Genomic DNA, 17,304 nt, shown 5'->3' with positions numbered 1-17,304 from the left:
AAAACTTAGAAATATCTCAAATTAACAACCCAACATTACAACTAGAAGAACTAGAAAAACAAGAGCAAACTAACCCCAAAGCTAGCAAAAGATAAGAAATAACCAACATCATAGCTGAACTGCAGAAAACTGAGATACAAAAAGCTATACAAAAGATCAATGAATCCAAGATTTCGTTCGTTGAAAGACTCAATAAGACAGATAGACAACTAGCTAGACTAGCTAGACTAATGAAAAAAAGAGAGAAGATCCAAATAAACACAATCAGAAATGACAAAACAGTTATCACTGATTCCCACAGAAATACAAAAGACTCTCAGATACTACTATGAACACCTCTATGGACACAAGTAACAAAACCTAGAAGAAATGGATAAATTCCTGGAAACATATCACTTCTCAAAATTGAACCAAGAGGAGATTGAATCCCTGAAGAAACTAATAAGGAGTTCTGAAGTTGAATCAGTAACGAAAAGCCTACCAATCAGAAAAACCCCAAGACCAGACAGATTCACAGCTGAACTCTACCAGATGTATAAAGAAGAGCTGGTACCAAGCCTAATGAAACTATTCCAAAAAAGTGAAGAGATGGGACTCCTCACCAACTCATTCTATAAGGTCAGGATAATCTTGATCACAAAACCTGTTAGTGACACACACAAAAAAGAAAACTTCAGGCCAATATCCTTGATGAACATTGATGCAAAAATCCTCAACAAAATACTTGCAAACCAAATCCATCGGCACATAAAAAAGTGAATCCAATACAATCAAGTAGGCTTTATCCCTGGGGTGCAAAGTTGGTTCAATAAATTGGTTGCAAATCAGTAACTGTGATTCATCACATAAACAGAACTGAAAACATAAACCATACAATCATCTCAATATATGCAGAAAAGGTTTTTGATAAAATTCAACATCCCTTCATGTTAAAAACCCTCAACAATCCAGGCGCTGTGGCTCATGCCTGTAATCCCAGCACTTTGGGAGGCTGAGGCAGGTGGATCACCTGAGGTCAGGAGTTCTAGACCAGCCTGCCAACATGACAAAATCCCATCTCTACTAAAAATACAAAAATTAGCTGGGCATGGTGGCAGGAGCCTGTAACCCCAGTGACTTGGGAAGCTAAGGCAGGAAAATTGCTTGAACCTGGGAGGTGGAGGTTGCAGGGAGCTGAAATCATTCCATTGCACTCCAGCCTGGGCAACAAGAGTGAAACTCCATCAAAAGAAAAGAAAAAAAAAAAAAAAACCCTAAACAAACTAGACATTGAATAAACATATCTCAAAATAATAAGAGCCATCTATGAAAAACCCACTGCCAACATCATACTGAATGGGCAAAAACTGGAAGCATTCCCCTTGAAAACTGGTACAAGTTAAGGATGCCCTATCTCATCACTCCTATTCAACATAGTATTGGAAGTCCTTGCCAGACTAATCAGGCAAGAGAAAGAAATAAAAGACATCTAAATAGAAAGAGAGGAAGTCAAACTATCTTTGTTTGCCGATGACATGATTCTATATCTAGAAAATCCTACCCAAAAGCTTCTTAAGCTGATAAACAACTTTGGTGCCAAGTCTCAGGATACAAAATCAATGTATGAAAATCACTAGCATTCCTATACAGCAACAATAGTCAAGCTGGTAGCCAAATTACGAATGCAATCCCATGCACAACTGCAACAAAAAGAAGAACATACCTAGGAATACAGCTAACCAGGAAGGTGAAAGATCTCTACAATGAGAACTACAAAACACAGCTGAAAGAAATCGGAGATGACACAAATAAATGGACACACACGCCATGCTCCTGAATAGAAAGAATCAATATCATTTAAATGGCCATACTGCCCAAAGCAATTTATGGATTCAATACTATTTCTATCAAACTATCAATGACATTGTTTACAGAACTAGAAAGAAAAACTATTTATAAATTCACATGTAACCAAAAAAGAGCCCAAATAGCCAAGGCAATCCTAAGCACAAAGAACAAAACTGGAGGCATCATGCTACCTGACTTCAAACTATACTACAAGGCTACACTAACCAAAACAACATGTTACTGGTACAAAAAACAGACACATAGACCAATGGAACAGAATAGAGAGCTCAGAAATAAAGCTGCACACCTACAACCATCTGATCCTAACAAAGCGGACAAGGAAAGCAATAGAGAAAGGATTCCTTATTCAATAAATGGTGGTAGGATAACTGGCTAGCCATAGGCAGAGGATTGAAACTGGACCCCTTCCTTATACCATATACAAAAATAAAGATGGATTAAAGACTTAAATGTAAAACCCAAAACTATAAAAACTTAGAAGAAAACATAGGAAATATGATTCTGGACATAGGAATGAACAAAGATTTTATGACAAGGATGCCAAAAGCAATTGCAACAAAAGTAAAAATTGACAAATGGGATCTAATTAAACTAAAGAGCTCCTGCACAGCAAAAGAAACTATCCAACAGAGTAAAGAGACAACTTATAGAATGGGAGAAAAATTTGCAAACTGTGCATCTGACAAAGGTCTAATATCCAGCATCTATAAGGCACTTAAACAAATTTACAAGAAAAAAACAACCCCATTAAAAAGTGGGCAAGGACATGAACTCTTTTCAAAAGAAGACAGACATGTGGCTGAGAAGCATATGAACAAAAGTTCAATATCACTGATCATTAGAGAAATGCAAATCAAAACCACAATGAGATATCATCTCATGCCAGTTAGAATGGCTACTATTAAAAAGTCAAAAAATAACAGGTGTTGGCAAGGTTGCAGAGAAAAAGGAAAGCTTATACACTGTTGGTGGTAGTGTAAAGTAGTTCAACTATTGTGGAAAGCAATGTGGCAATTCCTCAAAGAACTAAAAATAGAAATGCTATTTTACCCAGCAATTCCATTACTGAGTATATACCCAAAGGAATATGTATCATTCTACCATAAAGACACATGCACATGTATGTTCATTGCAGCACTGTTCACAATAGCAAAGACATGGAATCAACCTAAATACCATCAATAGTAGATGGTACATATATACCATGGAATATTATGCAGCCATAACAAGAATGAGATCAGGTCCTTTGTAGAAACGTGGTTGGAGCTGGAGGCCAATATCCTTAGCAAATTAACACAGAAACAGAAAACCAAACACCACATGTTCTCACTTACAAGTGGAAGCTAAATCATGGGAACACATGGACACATAGAGGGGAACAACAGACATCAGGGCCTACTTAAGGGTGAAGAGAGGGAGGAGAGTGAGGATTGAAAAACTACCTATCTGGGTGATGGAATAATCTGACACCAAACCGTCTGACACGCAATTTACTTGTATAACAAACCTGCCTGTGTACTCTTGAACACGAAATAACAGTTAAAATAAGTAAATAAAATAAAAATAAAAGGAAAATGCCTTAGTTATCTATTGCTGCATAGTAATTATCACAAAACATGGTAGCTTAAACCAGCAAACATTTATTATCTCACAGTTTCTGTGAGTCAGGAATTAAATTTCTTTAAAAATCTTCAATCTTTCACTAACTCCCTCCTCAGTGCTCTTCCATGTTGTGCCCACTGCTCAATTCCAAACCACTCCCACTTTTTTGCTTTTTGCTATTCCAGTACTCCATTCTCAGTACAAAAAAATTTGTGTTAGTTTTCCATTGATATGTAACAGATTGTCCCCAGTCTAAGTGCTTCAAGAAACAAACATATATTATCTTAAAATGTATGTGGCTCAGGAATTTCAGAGCATTTTATCTTGATGTATCTGTCTCAAGGTCACTTGTGAGATTGTAGCCAATATGGTAGCCAGGACTAGAGTCCTCTGGAGATGTGACTAGGGCCAGAAGACTCACTTCCAAGATGGCTAATTCACGTGACTGTTGGCAGGAAGCCGAAGTTCCTTGCTGCCTTTTGGCAGAAGGCCACCATTTCTTGCCATGAAGGTTTCTCCATGGGGTTATACTTGAGTGTCATTACACATGACAGCTGGCTTCTATTGAGTAGGCAATCCAAGACACAGATTAAAGAGGATGCCATCAATGTCTTTTATATGCTAATCTTGGACATCATACAATTTTAATTCTGCCATATTTTATTTGATAGAAGCCGGTCATTTAGCACGACTCAAACATGGAGGGGGTGGCGCAGAATTTATTTTCTGTGTCTTTAAGGGAGGAGTACCAAATTATTTGTGAATCTATTTTAAAACCACCACATTTAATAAGGGAATATTATGAACAACTTTATACCAATAAATTTGACAGCTTTTATGAAATGAACAAATAACCTGGAAGACAGAATTATCAATGATCACTCAAAAAGAGATAACCAGAATACTCCTATATCTACTTAAAAATTTAACTTGTAATTTAAAAACTTTCCCACAAAATCAACACAAAACAAAAATTCTAGGCTCAGACAGCTGCTCTACTAATGATTTCTACCAAACATTTTTTTTTTTTTTTTTTTTTGAGACAGGGTCTTGCTCTGTCACCCAGGCTGGAATGCAGTGGCATGATCATAGCTCCCTGCAGCCTTGAACTCCTGGGCTCAAGGAATCCTCCCACCTCAGAATCCTGAGTAGCTGGGGCTACAGGCACGCACCACTACATCCAGCTAATTTTAAAAATTATTTTTAGAGATGAGGTCTCCCTCTGTTTCCCAGGCTGGTCTCAAACTCCTGGGCTCTAGCGAACCTCCCACCTTGGCCTCCCAAAGTGATGGGATTATAGGTGTGAGCCACCATGTCCAGCCTTCAATCATTTAAAGGCCAAATAATACTAATTCAACAAAACTCCTACAGAAAATTAAAAGGAAAGGAATACTTTCAAAGTCTTTCAATTAGTTGAGAAATATTGTGATACCAAAACTAAAGACATTTTATAAAGATAATATTACAGAGCAATATCCCTCAGGAACACAGATATAAAACTTCTTTTGAGAAGTGTCTGTTCATATCCTTTGCCCACTTTTTGATGGGGCTGTTTGTTTTTTCCTTGTAAATGTTTGAGTTCTTTGTAGGTTCTGGATATTAGCCCTTTGTCAGATGAGTAGATTGCAAAAATTTTCTCCCATTCTGTAGGTTGCCTGTTCACTCTGATGGTAGTTTCTTTTGCTGTGCAGAAGCTCTTTAGTTTAATTAGATCCCATTTGTCAATTTTGGCTTTTGTTGCCATTGCTTTTGGTGTTTTAGACATGAAGTCCTTGCCCATGCCTATGTCCTGAATGGTATTACCTAGGTTTTCTTCTAGGGTTTTTATGGTTTTAGGTCTAACATTTAAGCCTCTAATCCATCTTGAATTAATTTTTGTATAAGGTGTAAGGAAGGGATCCATTTTCAGCTTTCTACATATAGTTAGCCAGTTTTCCCAACACCATTTATTAAATAGGGAATCCTTTCCCCATTTCTTGTTTTTGTCAGGTTTGTCAAAGATCATATGGTTGTAGATGTGTGGTATTATTTCTGAGGGCTCTGTTCTGTTCCATTCTCAAAAGTAGACATTTATGCAGCCAACAGACACATGAAAAAATGCTCATCATCACTAGCCATCAGAGAAATGCAAATCAAAACCAAAATGAGATACCATCTCACACCAGTTAGAATGGCAACCATTAAAAAGTCAGGAAAAAAACAGGTGCTGGAGAGGATGTAGAGAAATAGGAACACTTTTACACTGTTGGTGGGATTGTAAACTAGTTAAACCATTGTGGAAGACAGTGTGGTGATTCCTCAAGGATCTAGAACTAGGAATACCATTTGACCCAGCCATCCCATTACTGGGGATATACCCAAAGGATTATACATCATGCTGCTATAAAGACACATGCACACGTATGTTTATTGCGGCACTATTCACAATAGCAAAGACTTGGAATCAATCCAAATGTCCACCAGTGACAGACTGGATTAAGAAAATGTGGCACATATACACCATGGAATACTATGCAGCCATAAAAAAGGATGAGTTCATGTCCTTTGTAGGGACATGGATGCAGCTGGAAACCATCATTCTCAGCAAACTATCACAAGAACAGAAAACCAAACACCGCATGTTCTCACTTATAGGTGGGAATTGAACAATGAGAACATTTAGACACAGGAAGGGGAACATCACACACTGGGGCCTGTTGTGGGGTACAAGGAGGGGGGAGGGATAGCATTAGGAGATATGCCTAATGTAAATGATGAGTTAATGGGTGCAGCACACCAACATGGCACATGTATACATATGTAGCAAACCTGCACGTTGTGCACATGTACCCTAGAACTTAAAGCATAATAAAAAATTAAAAATAAATAAATAAAAAGAAAGAAAGAAAAAAAAAAAGCCATAGATGCTAGAAGACATACAAAGCCAAAGAGGATAAATACAAAAAAAAAAAAAAAAAAAACTTCTTACCATTTTACAAATTTAATTCAACAATATAAAAAAAGGATCAGATTAGAATTATTCTCAGAGTAGATTGGTTTCATATTTTGGTTTAAGAGATTTAAAAAGAAAAAACAACATCAACAGATATAGAAAAACATTTGAAAAGTTTCAACATCTATTTCTGATTAAAACTCTCAGTAAACTAGGAATAAAAGGAAACTGTCTTATACTGATAAAGGACATCTTTAAAAAGTGTATAGTCACTACCATACTTGTGGTGAATAACTAAATTATTTTCTCCTAAGATTAAAAGAAAAAAGGCAAGAATATCCACTTTCCTCACTTCTATTCAACAGTACATTGTAGAGTCCAGCCAGTGAAATAAGAGTTTTAAAAAAGGAAATAAAAGGCACAAAAATTGAAAAATAATAATTAAAACTACCTTATCAGATGATATGATTATTTATGTATAAAATCCTACATTACCAAATAAAAGAATACTAGAACAAGTGAAATTAGCAAATTGGCAGGATACAAAGTTACACAAAGCTAAATTTATAAAACTTCTAGAAGAAAATATATGAGAAAATCTTTGTGAATTGAGTTAAAGATTTCTTAAGTGTAACAGCCAAGCACAATTTATAGAAGAAAAACTGAATAAACAGGGATTCACCAAAATTAAAAAATTTTCCTCAAAATACACCATTGAAAGAATGAAAAAGCAAGTCATGCACAAGGAGAAAACATTTGCCAATCACATATTTGATAAAAGACATGTGTCCAGAATATTTAAAGAACTCTTAAGTCACAATAATAAGTAAACAGGCCAATCAAAGAAGACATATGGATGGCAAATAAGCCCACAAAAAGATGTTCAACATCATTAATCATTAGAGAAATTCAAATTAAAGCCCCAATGAGATTACACATCTGTTAGAATGGTTAAAATGAGAAATCCTGACAGTATCAAGAACTAGCAAGGACATGAAGCAAGTGAAACTCTCATATATTCTTAATGGAAATGTAGAATGGGACGTCCACTTTGAAAAATACTTTGGAAGTTTTTTAAAAAGTTCAACATATGCCCAAAGTCTAACCTAGCCACCCTACTCCTAGATATTTACATACGAGAAATGAAAAAAAGGAGCTCACAATGACTTGTATGTTTGTAGCAGCTTTATTTTTAATAGACAAAAATAAAACAACCCAAATTTTTCATCAATGGATGAATAGATTAATAAATTGTGTTATATCCATACCATGAAATACTGTCTAATAATACTAAGGAACCAACTACCGAAACACACAAAATGGTCACAATCTGAAAATCATTATGCTGAGTGAAAGAAAGCAGAAAAATAAATAGTACATATTATATGATTCCATTTATTTACATATCTAGAAAATTTCATTAGGGTGGTGCAGAAGTAATCACGGTTTATGCCATTAAAAGTTAACTTCTGCACCAGCCTAATAACTAGTCTATAGTGACAGAAAGCACATTGGTAGTGGTCTAGAGACTAGAGGGTTGGAGAAGAGCAGGAATGAGGCATGAGTGAGGCATTACAAAGGGGCAAGAGAACACTTTTGGCAAGGATGGATATGTTCTTTATCTTGATTGTGGTGATGGTTTTATGGGTGTATACATATGTCAAAATGTATCAAATTCTACACTTAAAATATGTGCTATTTATCTGTTATATGTCAACATACCTTCAATAAACAATTTTTAAAATAACAAGATATGTTTAGTAAAATGCTGATGGTGTCATCATAGATGCAGAATTTGGAAAAGGCCATCTTAGTGTTGCTGAGAACTGTATTTGATGAACTCACCTGTAAGCCAAGCTGTAACAAGAACAAAAATTTGAGGTGAATGAAGAAAGAAGGCATGCTAAGAGAGCCTTAGAATCAATATAGAATTATTAATATGTGGGCAGTGGTATCTCTTCAAATTAATGTGTTGAGGAGCCTACAGTTATGCCCTCACTACCCTCTGTCTACAATAGTGGTCAGTGCTGTCACTGTGGTTAGCACAGCCTTAGGATATGAGAGTCCTGGAGTAAGTGCCACAGCATTAAGAGTGGTATGGGCCCAGAATCTGATGAGGCAGGCAGCAGAAATTTCTATGATGGTGTGTTATTAGAGGAATCTTTGGCCATGAATTCAAATGGGAACGTCCTTTTTCTGAAACTATGCTTTCCGTTTTTTTCATAATACCATAAAGAATTCCTGCTCATTGTAAAACAAGCAAGGAAAGAACATATAACAAAAAGGGATGAACTTTTACACTCCTAACCCTTGTCCACAAAGGTAACTACTTTAATAGTTTTACTATGTATGCACATTTTGCCAACTGATATGGTTTGGCTGTGCTCCCACCCACATCTCATCTTGAATTGTAATAATTACCACTTGTCAAGGGGGGGCCAGGTGGAGATAATTGAATCATGGGGGCAGTTTTCCCCATACTGTTTTTGTGGTAGTAGTAAGTCTCACAAGATCGGATGGTTTTATAAATGGGAGTTCCCCTGCACAAAATCTCTTGCCTTGCCTGCCACCATGTAAGATGTGACTTTGCTCCTCCTTTCCCTTCCACGGTGATTGTGAGGCCTCTCCAGACATGTGGAACTGTGGTCAATTAAATCACTTTCCCTCATAAATTACCCAGTCTCGGATATGTCTCTATTAGCAGCATGAGAAAAGACTAATACACCAACTTTTATTTATTTATCATATATACACACTTATAAATTTCACTTTGATTTTTACAATGATGAGATTATGACTATATGTGAATTGCTTCATTCATTAACCAACATATCAAGGACAGCATTTCTACCAACTCAATTAGACCTGTCTCATTCTTTGAACTAGATATATTAATTTTATATTATCTATGTACCATAACTTTTTACCCATTTCATTATTGACACAAATTTTGATTGCTTGAAATTTTTATGCTTACCAGCAGCTCTGTGAGTATATAATCTTGTTAAATAAATTCCTAAGTACTTTTGTAAATGCATGAAATTTTATTTTACTCCTATTCCTAAAGTGCTTTTAGAGAAGTACTTATCACACGTTCTCCAACTTTATGAGTACCTATTTCTTCACAGCTGGATTGTATCCATCTTTTAACTTTTTCTAACATGAAATGTATATTAGCTTGCTAGGGTGACCATAACAAAGTATCACAAACTGAATGGATTAAGCAACGGAAATTTGCTGTCTCACAGTTCTAGAGGCTAGAAGTCTGAGATCAAGGTGTTGGCAGGATGGGTTTCTTCTGAGGACAGTGAGGGAGAATGTCCTCATGCCCCTCCCTACCTCCTGGTGGTTCCATGTTCCATGCCCTTCCCTACCTCCTGGTGGTTGTTAGCAATCTTTGGCATTCTTTGGCTTGTTTAAGTCTGCATTTATCTTTACATGGTGTTTTTCCTGTGTGTGTCTATCTCCAAATTTCCCCCTTTGTATAAAGGCATCAGTCACATTGGTTAGGGGCCCACCATAGTCCAGTATTACCTCATCTTAACTAGTTATATCTGCAGTTACCCTAATTACAAATAAGGTTACATTCCAATGTACTGGGGGTTAGAACTTCAACATATGAATTTTGGGGAGGTATTAATACAATACACATTAGTTATACAATAGGCATAAGGTATTTTATTATTGTTAAGATACTGTATTAATCAGGGTTCTCCAGAGAAACAGAATTAAGAGGACATATATCCTCTCTCTATATAGAGAGATTATATATATATATATATAGTGCTGGGATTATAGGCATGAGTCACCATGTCCAGCCTCCTTTGCCCATTTTTCTATCGGAGACTCATTTAAAAGCTCTGTGCCTGATTAATTAAAAGGCCATAAAACAATCAGTAAGCATATTGAGAACAAATACAAGCAACCATAATTCAAAACTATTTTTATTTTCAAGTATCACCTTCCAGTGATTTTTCATTATGAAAACTCATTGTTGCATGATAGCAGCTGTAATATATATTACATGTAATATAAAATCTCTATATAGAGAGGATATATATCCTCTACACATGTCTATTTCAGAGAGATGACAGATAGATAGATAGATAGATAGATAGATAGATAGATAGATAGATTCTGTTTCCATGGAGAAACAGAGACAGAGAGAGGTGTTGGCAAGCTGGAGACCCCAGAGAGCCGATAGTGTATTTTCTTTCTTAGTCGAAAGGCCTGAGAACCAGGAGAGCTAATGGTATAAGTTCCTTTGTGAAAGGCAGCAGGCTTGTGACCTAGGAAGACCCAATTTTTCAGTTTAACTCCTAAAATAAGAAAAGGCCAGATATCACAGTTCAGGCAGTCAGGCAGGTGAAGTTCCTCTTACTTAGTCTTTTGTTCTATTCAGGTATTGACTGGATGAGGCACTCTCATATTACGAAGGGCCATCTCCTTTAATCAGTCTACTGATTCGATGCTAATCTCATCCAGAAATACCCTCATGGACACACCCAAATAATCTTTGGCCAAATGTCTGAGCTCTTCATAGCCCAGTGAAGTTGACACATAACATTAACCATCACAGTGTGCAGCTTAATACAAATATAATTGTGCAATTTTGATGTTTATTGATCATGTTTTTGCTTCTTTTGTGAATTTCTTATATCCTTAGCCCGTTTTTCTTTCTTTCTTTCTTTTTTTCTTTTTGAGATGGAGTCTCACTCTGTCATACCCAGGCTGGAGTACAGTGACGCGATCTCAGCTCACTGCAACCTCCACCTCCTGGGTTCAAGTGATTCTCCTGCCTCAGCTTCCTGAGTACCTGGAATTACAGGCACATGCCACGCATCAGGCTAATTTTTGTATTTTTAGTAGAGATGCGGTTTCACCATATTGGCCAGGCTGGTCTCAAACTTCTGACCTGAGGTGATCCACCCACCTCGGCCTCCCAAAGTGCTGGGATTACAGGCACGAGTCACCGTGTCCAGCCTCCTTTGCCCATTTTTCTATTAGAGACTTATTTAAAAGCTCTGTGCTTGATTAATTAAAAGGCCATAAAACAATTAGTAAGCACATTGAGAACAAATACAAGCAACCATAATTCAAAACGATTTTTATTTTCAAGTATCACCTTCCAGTGATTTTTCATTATGAAAGCTCATTGTTGCATGATAGCAGCTGTAATATATAATTTTGTATTATGGGTTTTTGATTTATTTTACATCAAATATTAAAGTACCATTTAAATTTGTATCCTAAAATAAAAGTGGGGAGAAGAAGGCCATTTGAAAAGAGGGCATTCGTTGAGATACAGTCCAAGGTGAAAAGAAAGCTCTTACAGTTTTACTGTATTTCTTTCCCCCTCTTTACTTCCTGGGTTACTGTTTTTGTCTCTCCTACTGCTTTGCTCTTCACTCCAGAAATGGTCCAGGGCAGTTCAAAATTAAATAACACAGCAAAGCCACCAGCCTTTCTCAGTAAGTGCTCACAGAGGACAGGAAACTTTCACACTGGAAAAATATAAGCAGGGCACTATGTTGGCCCCCTAGCAATGCTGACACCTTGTGTAAACTTTGACAAGGCAAATCTTACACACTGGAAATGAGTGCTACATACACTAATTTGAATGGAGTAGGAACCAGAGTATAAGGTTCTGGAAAACAGGTTTTCATTAAAAAACAAGTCACATCCAATCAGGTCCTGAAAGTCACATACATAAGCAAAGGACCTTTCAGAAATACTGAACCCAGCCTGTCTGAAAGACTGTCCTTCTCCAAGGGTTTCAGGTTACTTCCCTGTGCCCTAAGCTGTTATTTCTTGAAAGACACAGCTGCGGACCAGCTTGATGTAATTTTTCTTAGCAAGGCAACCTAGGGCATTGGGGAAAAAAGCTACAGTTAGAATTAGAGATCCAGAAAACTGAGGAAGGGGCGTGACTTTCTCAAGCTCATACCTATGATGAGAACTGCGATAAGAATTCTAGTCTTCTGTTTCCTCATGTGTTCAAAGGAAATATTGGCTTTGATGCTTTGTTTAAATTTAGGGTAATCTCTAGTTCTATGATTCAAAATTCATTGTGTATTAGACTGAGTTTGAATTATGGCTTTGCCTCTTATTAAATGTGTAATTTTGGTAAAATATTATCTGTGCTTTTTGCAAATAACTACCTCACTCACAAGTTGTAATGGATATAAAATGCTAAATTCAATGCCTAGCATATAACAATCAATTAATAGTAGCCAGTAACTGGCATTATTATCATCAAAATAATAACTGTATTTTCACAAATGTAGAGGAACCTTCGCTTTTCCATTTCATAGAATCCTAAGAATGTTAACACTCAGATCTTAGAGAGAAGTAATCCAATTTGCTAGTCTTTCAGATGAGAAACCTGAAGCCTAGACCCGGTCAAATCGTCCAGCTAGTTAGTTGTGGAACCAGAATTGGAAGCCTGGCTTCCTGGCCCCGAGTTCTTACTACTCCACCCCTCTCCAGTTTCACTTCTGGTCTGTCTCATTCCCTGACAAACAACTCCCAAAGACTGGCTGTTCCTAGTGCCCATGCCTCTGCTTCCCTTCAACTTTTCTAAAGGTTCCTCTGGGGAAAGAGGATAAAGCCTCTTTCAGTTTTACTCCTGATCCATGCTCATTCCTAGAAGGGTAAGGCTTGCCCATACCGACCTCAATCCTCTTACTTCTTTTGGCTATTCTGTCAGCCAGAGTAGCTCCCCTCCCCATTTCTCTCTCCTTCTCTCCATTACCTACACCGTATCATATCTCTCACAATAATCTGTGTGTCTGGTCGCAGGATTGCTCATCCCCATTTTGATCTAAAATGGCTTAAGTTATTTTCCCCAAGGCAATAGCCAATGTCCTGTGAAAGAAGAAAGAACAGTTCTCTCTCTCCTTGATTAACAGATCTACCATCCTCTCTATTAACAACGTCTAATCAGAGGGCTTCTTTGATGTCTTGCTTCTCCATTTGGTTGCTAAAATTGAATTCGTATAAATATAGATCCTCCCTGGTACAGTCTGGGTGAACAAAAGATAGAGAACAATTATTAAAGTTTGGAAGGGATCATAGGTTTTCATCTCCTTATGTCATAGATAGAGAAACTGATGCCCAGAGGGGTTCAATGACAGCTTCTTGGACCCAAGATTTATGTGGTGGAGTTTCCTGGATCAGACACTAGGAGAATTGATAAATAAGCTTTAGAAGTTTGATGCTTCAGAAACATCTGCAATTTTTTTTTCTTTTCTGGATGTAAGTGAAGAAACAGGAGGCAATATGACAGGCTGGCAGTGACAACAGAAAGATATGGCAGCTCCCCTGGAAGAGATCAAAAGGAGGTTTTCTTTTGTTGTTGTTGTTGTGGGTTTGTTTTTTGTTGTTGTTGTTGTTGTTTGTTTTTTTGCCCTACCTTCCTCTGATTTTTTGATGTACTGTGGGAAGGGAAAACAAGGGCAGCACATCCCAAAAAGGGAATGTCTGGATCACAGGTTTTGGAAGGAACTACAATCTGTATTTGCTGAACTTTCTGGGAAAGCTGGAACAGGTGTGCCAGAATAAGAAACAGCTTGCATAACCAAGTTCATCACCAGGCAACGTGAGCTTGCTTTATTCATGACCACCGAAGTTCATGTCAATAAGTAGAATGAGAATTGAAAGCACAGCCCATATCAGTGTCCAAAAAAAGTCTACACATACACACACACACACACATATCAGTGCCTTTTCCTGGTCCTTGCACTTGTCTATTTAACATTCTTAGAGGTACCAAGAACTTAGGGAGCAGTTCTGAGACATGGACCTCAGTGTCTCATATGACACATTCTTGAGGGAAGATACCAGACGAAGACAGTGCGTATTTCATTAAACTAGTCACAAGGGGAATTGTGAGAAGAAACACTCATAAATGTCCTAACCAAATATGAGACCATGAATGTGACAGAACTGAAGGCCAGTTTCAAGTACACAGCCCAAGGCACAAAATCCATTTCTTTTCCACTTTTGTACTTCATTTTTGGAACTTTGCTTTGCTGTATACTGTCTATGCAAAGGACAAAAGGTAAAACGTCTACATTAAATATCTCTAAGTCGGGATTATAATAAAATAAGAAAGTAATTCAGGATCATAATAGAAGTATATATGTATAGGTAAAGAGCAGATTGAACAAACTTACATCAATAAATTTTTATTATTTTTATGTTTTTAAAGCCATAAAACCACAAAATTAGGGAAACAGGAGAGGATGCAACACTAACAAAATTTTGGAAACTGGAAAGCTGATGGACAAGCAGGCATAAAAGATTTTAGGAGACATGAGAACACTGAATTTGGAGAGATCCACAAGGAAACAACACAATGTACTTCAACTTACACAACAAAATCTCCAATGACAGCATTTATGTATCTTTAGAAGTGGGGAAGAAAAGGGGAAAGGAAAGATCCAAAAGAAGGAAATTGAGTTCAAAATCTATTTAGGAAACAATTAGGTTGCTAGATCTACTCTTTTACCCTTTGAAATTTCTGCCACTCACCATAGAACATTATTGGAGATTTATTTTCTGGAAAGGTCAAAAGTAGGGTCTTTGTGCCTTGTGTTCACGATGGAAACAGATAATATGGACAGTCTCCCCAGCTCTCTTTTCCATGTTGCTCTCAGAATTCCAGCCACCATGCCTTCATCCTTCAGGCAAGCCTTGAGGCTACAAGAAGAGCCTACTCTAAGGAATATGATCTCCCCCAAAGAGGAAAGCCTTAATCAAAGGTTCCCCAAAGAAACCGCCCAGTCAGATAACCCTATGGAAATATTCACAGTTGATCAATTCAACTCTAAAAGCTTCCAATCAGCTTTTTAGTGTCCCTCTTGTAAATGTAAACAGACAGCCAAGGATCATCAGATGAGCAAAAAAAAGCAATTAGAGGAAACAGTCATTTTGTTTAACCTTTCCTCTTCCCAAATAATCTATCAGCACCTCTCAGAGCTGAGAAGATACTGCAACCATGAAAAAACAAGGACAAGAAAGAACAGAGATTTAAAAGAAGAATATTTAAAATAAAAACATAAATGCAGACATATAAATATATAACACTATATGATACACATAAATGCATACATTTAATTATCTCGTATATACACAAGATTTCCTCTAATTCTGTTCTTGTAGTCCATGCCCAGGGGCTGTAATGTAACTAGGTTCTTTAAGTACTTCATAAACTAAGATTGCTTATATAAAGTCCAAGATGCATCCTGTGTACACTAAATTATAGTTCACTAAAACTGTTTTTTTATAGCAATACTATAATATACACCATTTATTGAATGGCTACTATGTACTAAGAATTAAGCTGGATACCTTTAACCCATTCTTTTATTTAATCCTCACAACTCTGCAAGGTAGTATTATCAGAGAAGTTAAATATCTAGCTGGCACTCAGCTGGTAAGTGGTATAGTTGTGGTACAAACCCAAATCTACCCAAGTCAAATCCCTTCAAGTGCAACATGGGTATTAAGATATCCATTCAATGGCTTGTTCCATTACCAGCAGATTTAGGATCTTTGCTTAGGCCCAGCCTGGCTGGTCTGTCCTTGTTATATTGTTTTGTTCACTCTTCCTCCATGATGGGTCATCCATGAAGAAAGCAGTTTTCTGGACACTAAATATGTTATCCTTGGTTAAAATAATGCTATCATTTGAACACATGTACACACACACAGTATTTATGTATATATAATTTTTGAATTTATCTTCCTCTGTTTATTATTTCTCTTCTCCCCCAGGGATTTTTCCCCCAACTGTGTCTAGGCACATAGGACTGACAAGCTCAGGCATGGATTTTAAATCCTGCTATTCAGAGCCCACAGTTGTCATCCTTTCTGCTGAGCTGGCCATTCTGGTTAGTAATTGTTTGGCTTTTTAAACTGCTGAGTCAGCCCCAGAGAGAACTGGCCCTCTGTCAGCCTACTAGCAGAAGCATAAAATTCAGGTTAGAACATCAGTTCTGCCACGTTTAAGGTTATTATAAATTGGGGGCTTATTTAAATGAAGCTTTCAGACTAGCATAGGCTTTTCTGTGACATGAGTCCTGTTTCCATGAGACACAGCAGGGAGATGATCACATTCTATTAACCCGCTGGCCTTCCCACCTCTTCATCACCTGTGGGGCCTCATAGGACCCTGCTTCGTGAAAGGGTGACAGTGTCTGACCCACAGCTTTAGAGGGCCTCAAAATAAATTTTCTAAGTACACAGAGATAATGAGGCTTTGATAATTGAGTCACATTGACCCATCACCCAGATATCTTCTGAGGACAGACAGTACTAGCCATAGTATCTGGGTACTTGCTGGCTTCTGTCACAGAGGGTGGTTTGCTCCTCATTTTTCTTTTAGTTTTTTATATTTTATTTTTCAGAGACAGGGTCTGTCTCTGTTGCCCAGGTCAGAGTGCAGCGGTGCAATCATAGCTCACTGTAGCCTCAAACTCCTGGGCTCAAGTGATGCCCCTGGTCCCGGCCTCCCAAGTAGCTGGGACTACAAGCGTGTGCCAACAAGCCGGGCTAATTTTTTGTATTTCTTGTAGAGATGGGATTTCACCATGTTGGCCAGGCTAGTCTTGAACTCCTGGGATCAAGTGATCCACCTGCCTCGGTCTCCCAAAGTACTGAAATAACAAGCATGAGCCATTGCACCTGGCCTGCTCCTCATTCTGAGATTTACTTTGATTTTGGACTTCTCATATAACTCCTGGCTTCAGAATCTCTCTTGCATATTTCTTGGATTAAAGAAAGAGAGTGGTGTGGGGAATGTCTTATTTAACAAACACATTAAGAGTAATTTTAACCCATCTTGTTTTGCACTGAGATTTGGAGAATTTCTCAAATATTGGTCCATGAATCACTTACATCCGGATCACCTGGGAAGC

This window comes from Papio anubis, chromosome X, assembly GCF_008728515.1.
Source record: "Papio anubis isolate 15944 chromosome X, Panubis1.0, whole genome shotgun sequence".
In the NCBI taxonomy this organism is placed as follows: Eukaryota; Metazoa; Chordata; class Mammalia; order Primates; family Cercopithecidae; genus Papio; species Papio anubis.
The sequence above is the reverse complement of the archived record's forward strand: the minus strand, read 5'-3'. Positions refer to the sequence as shown.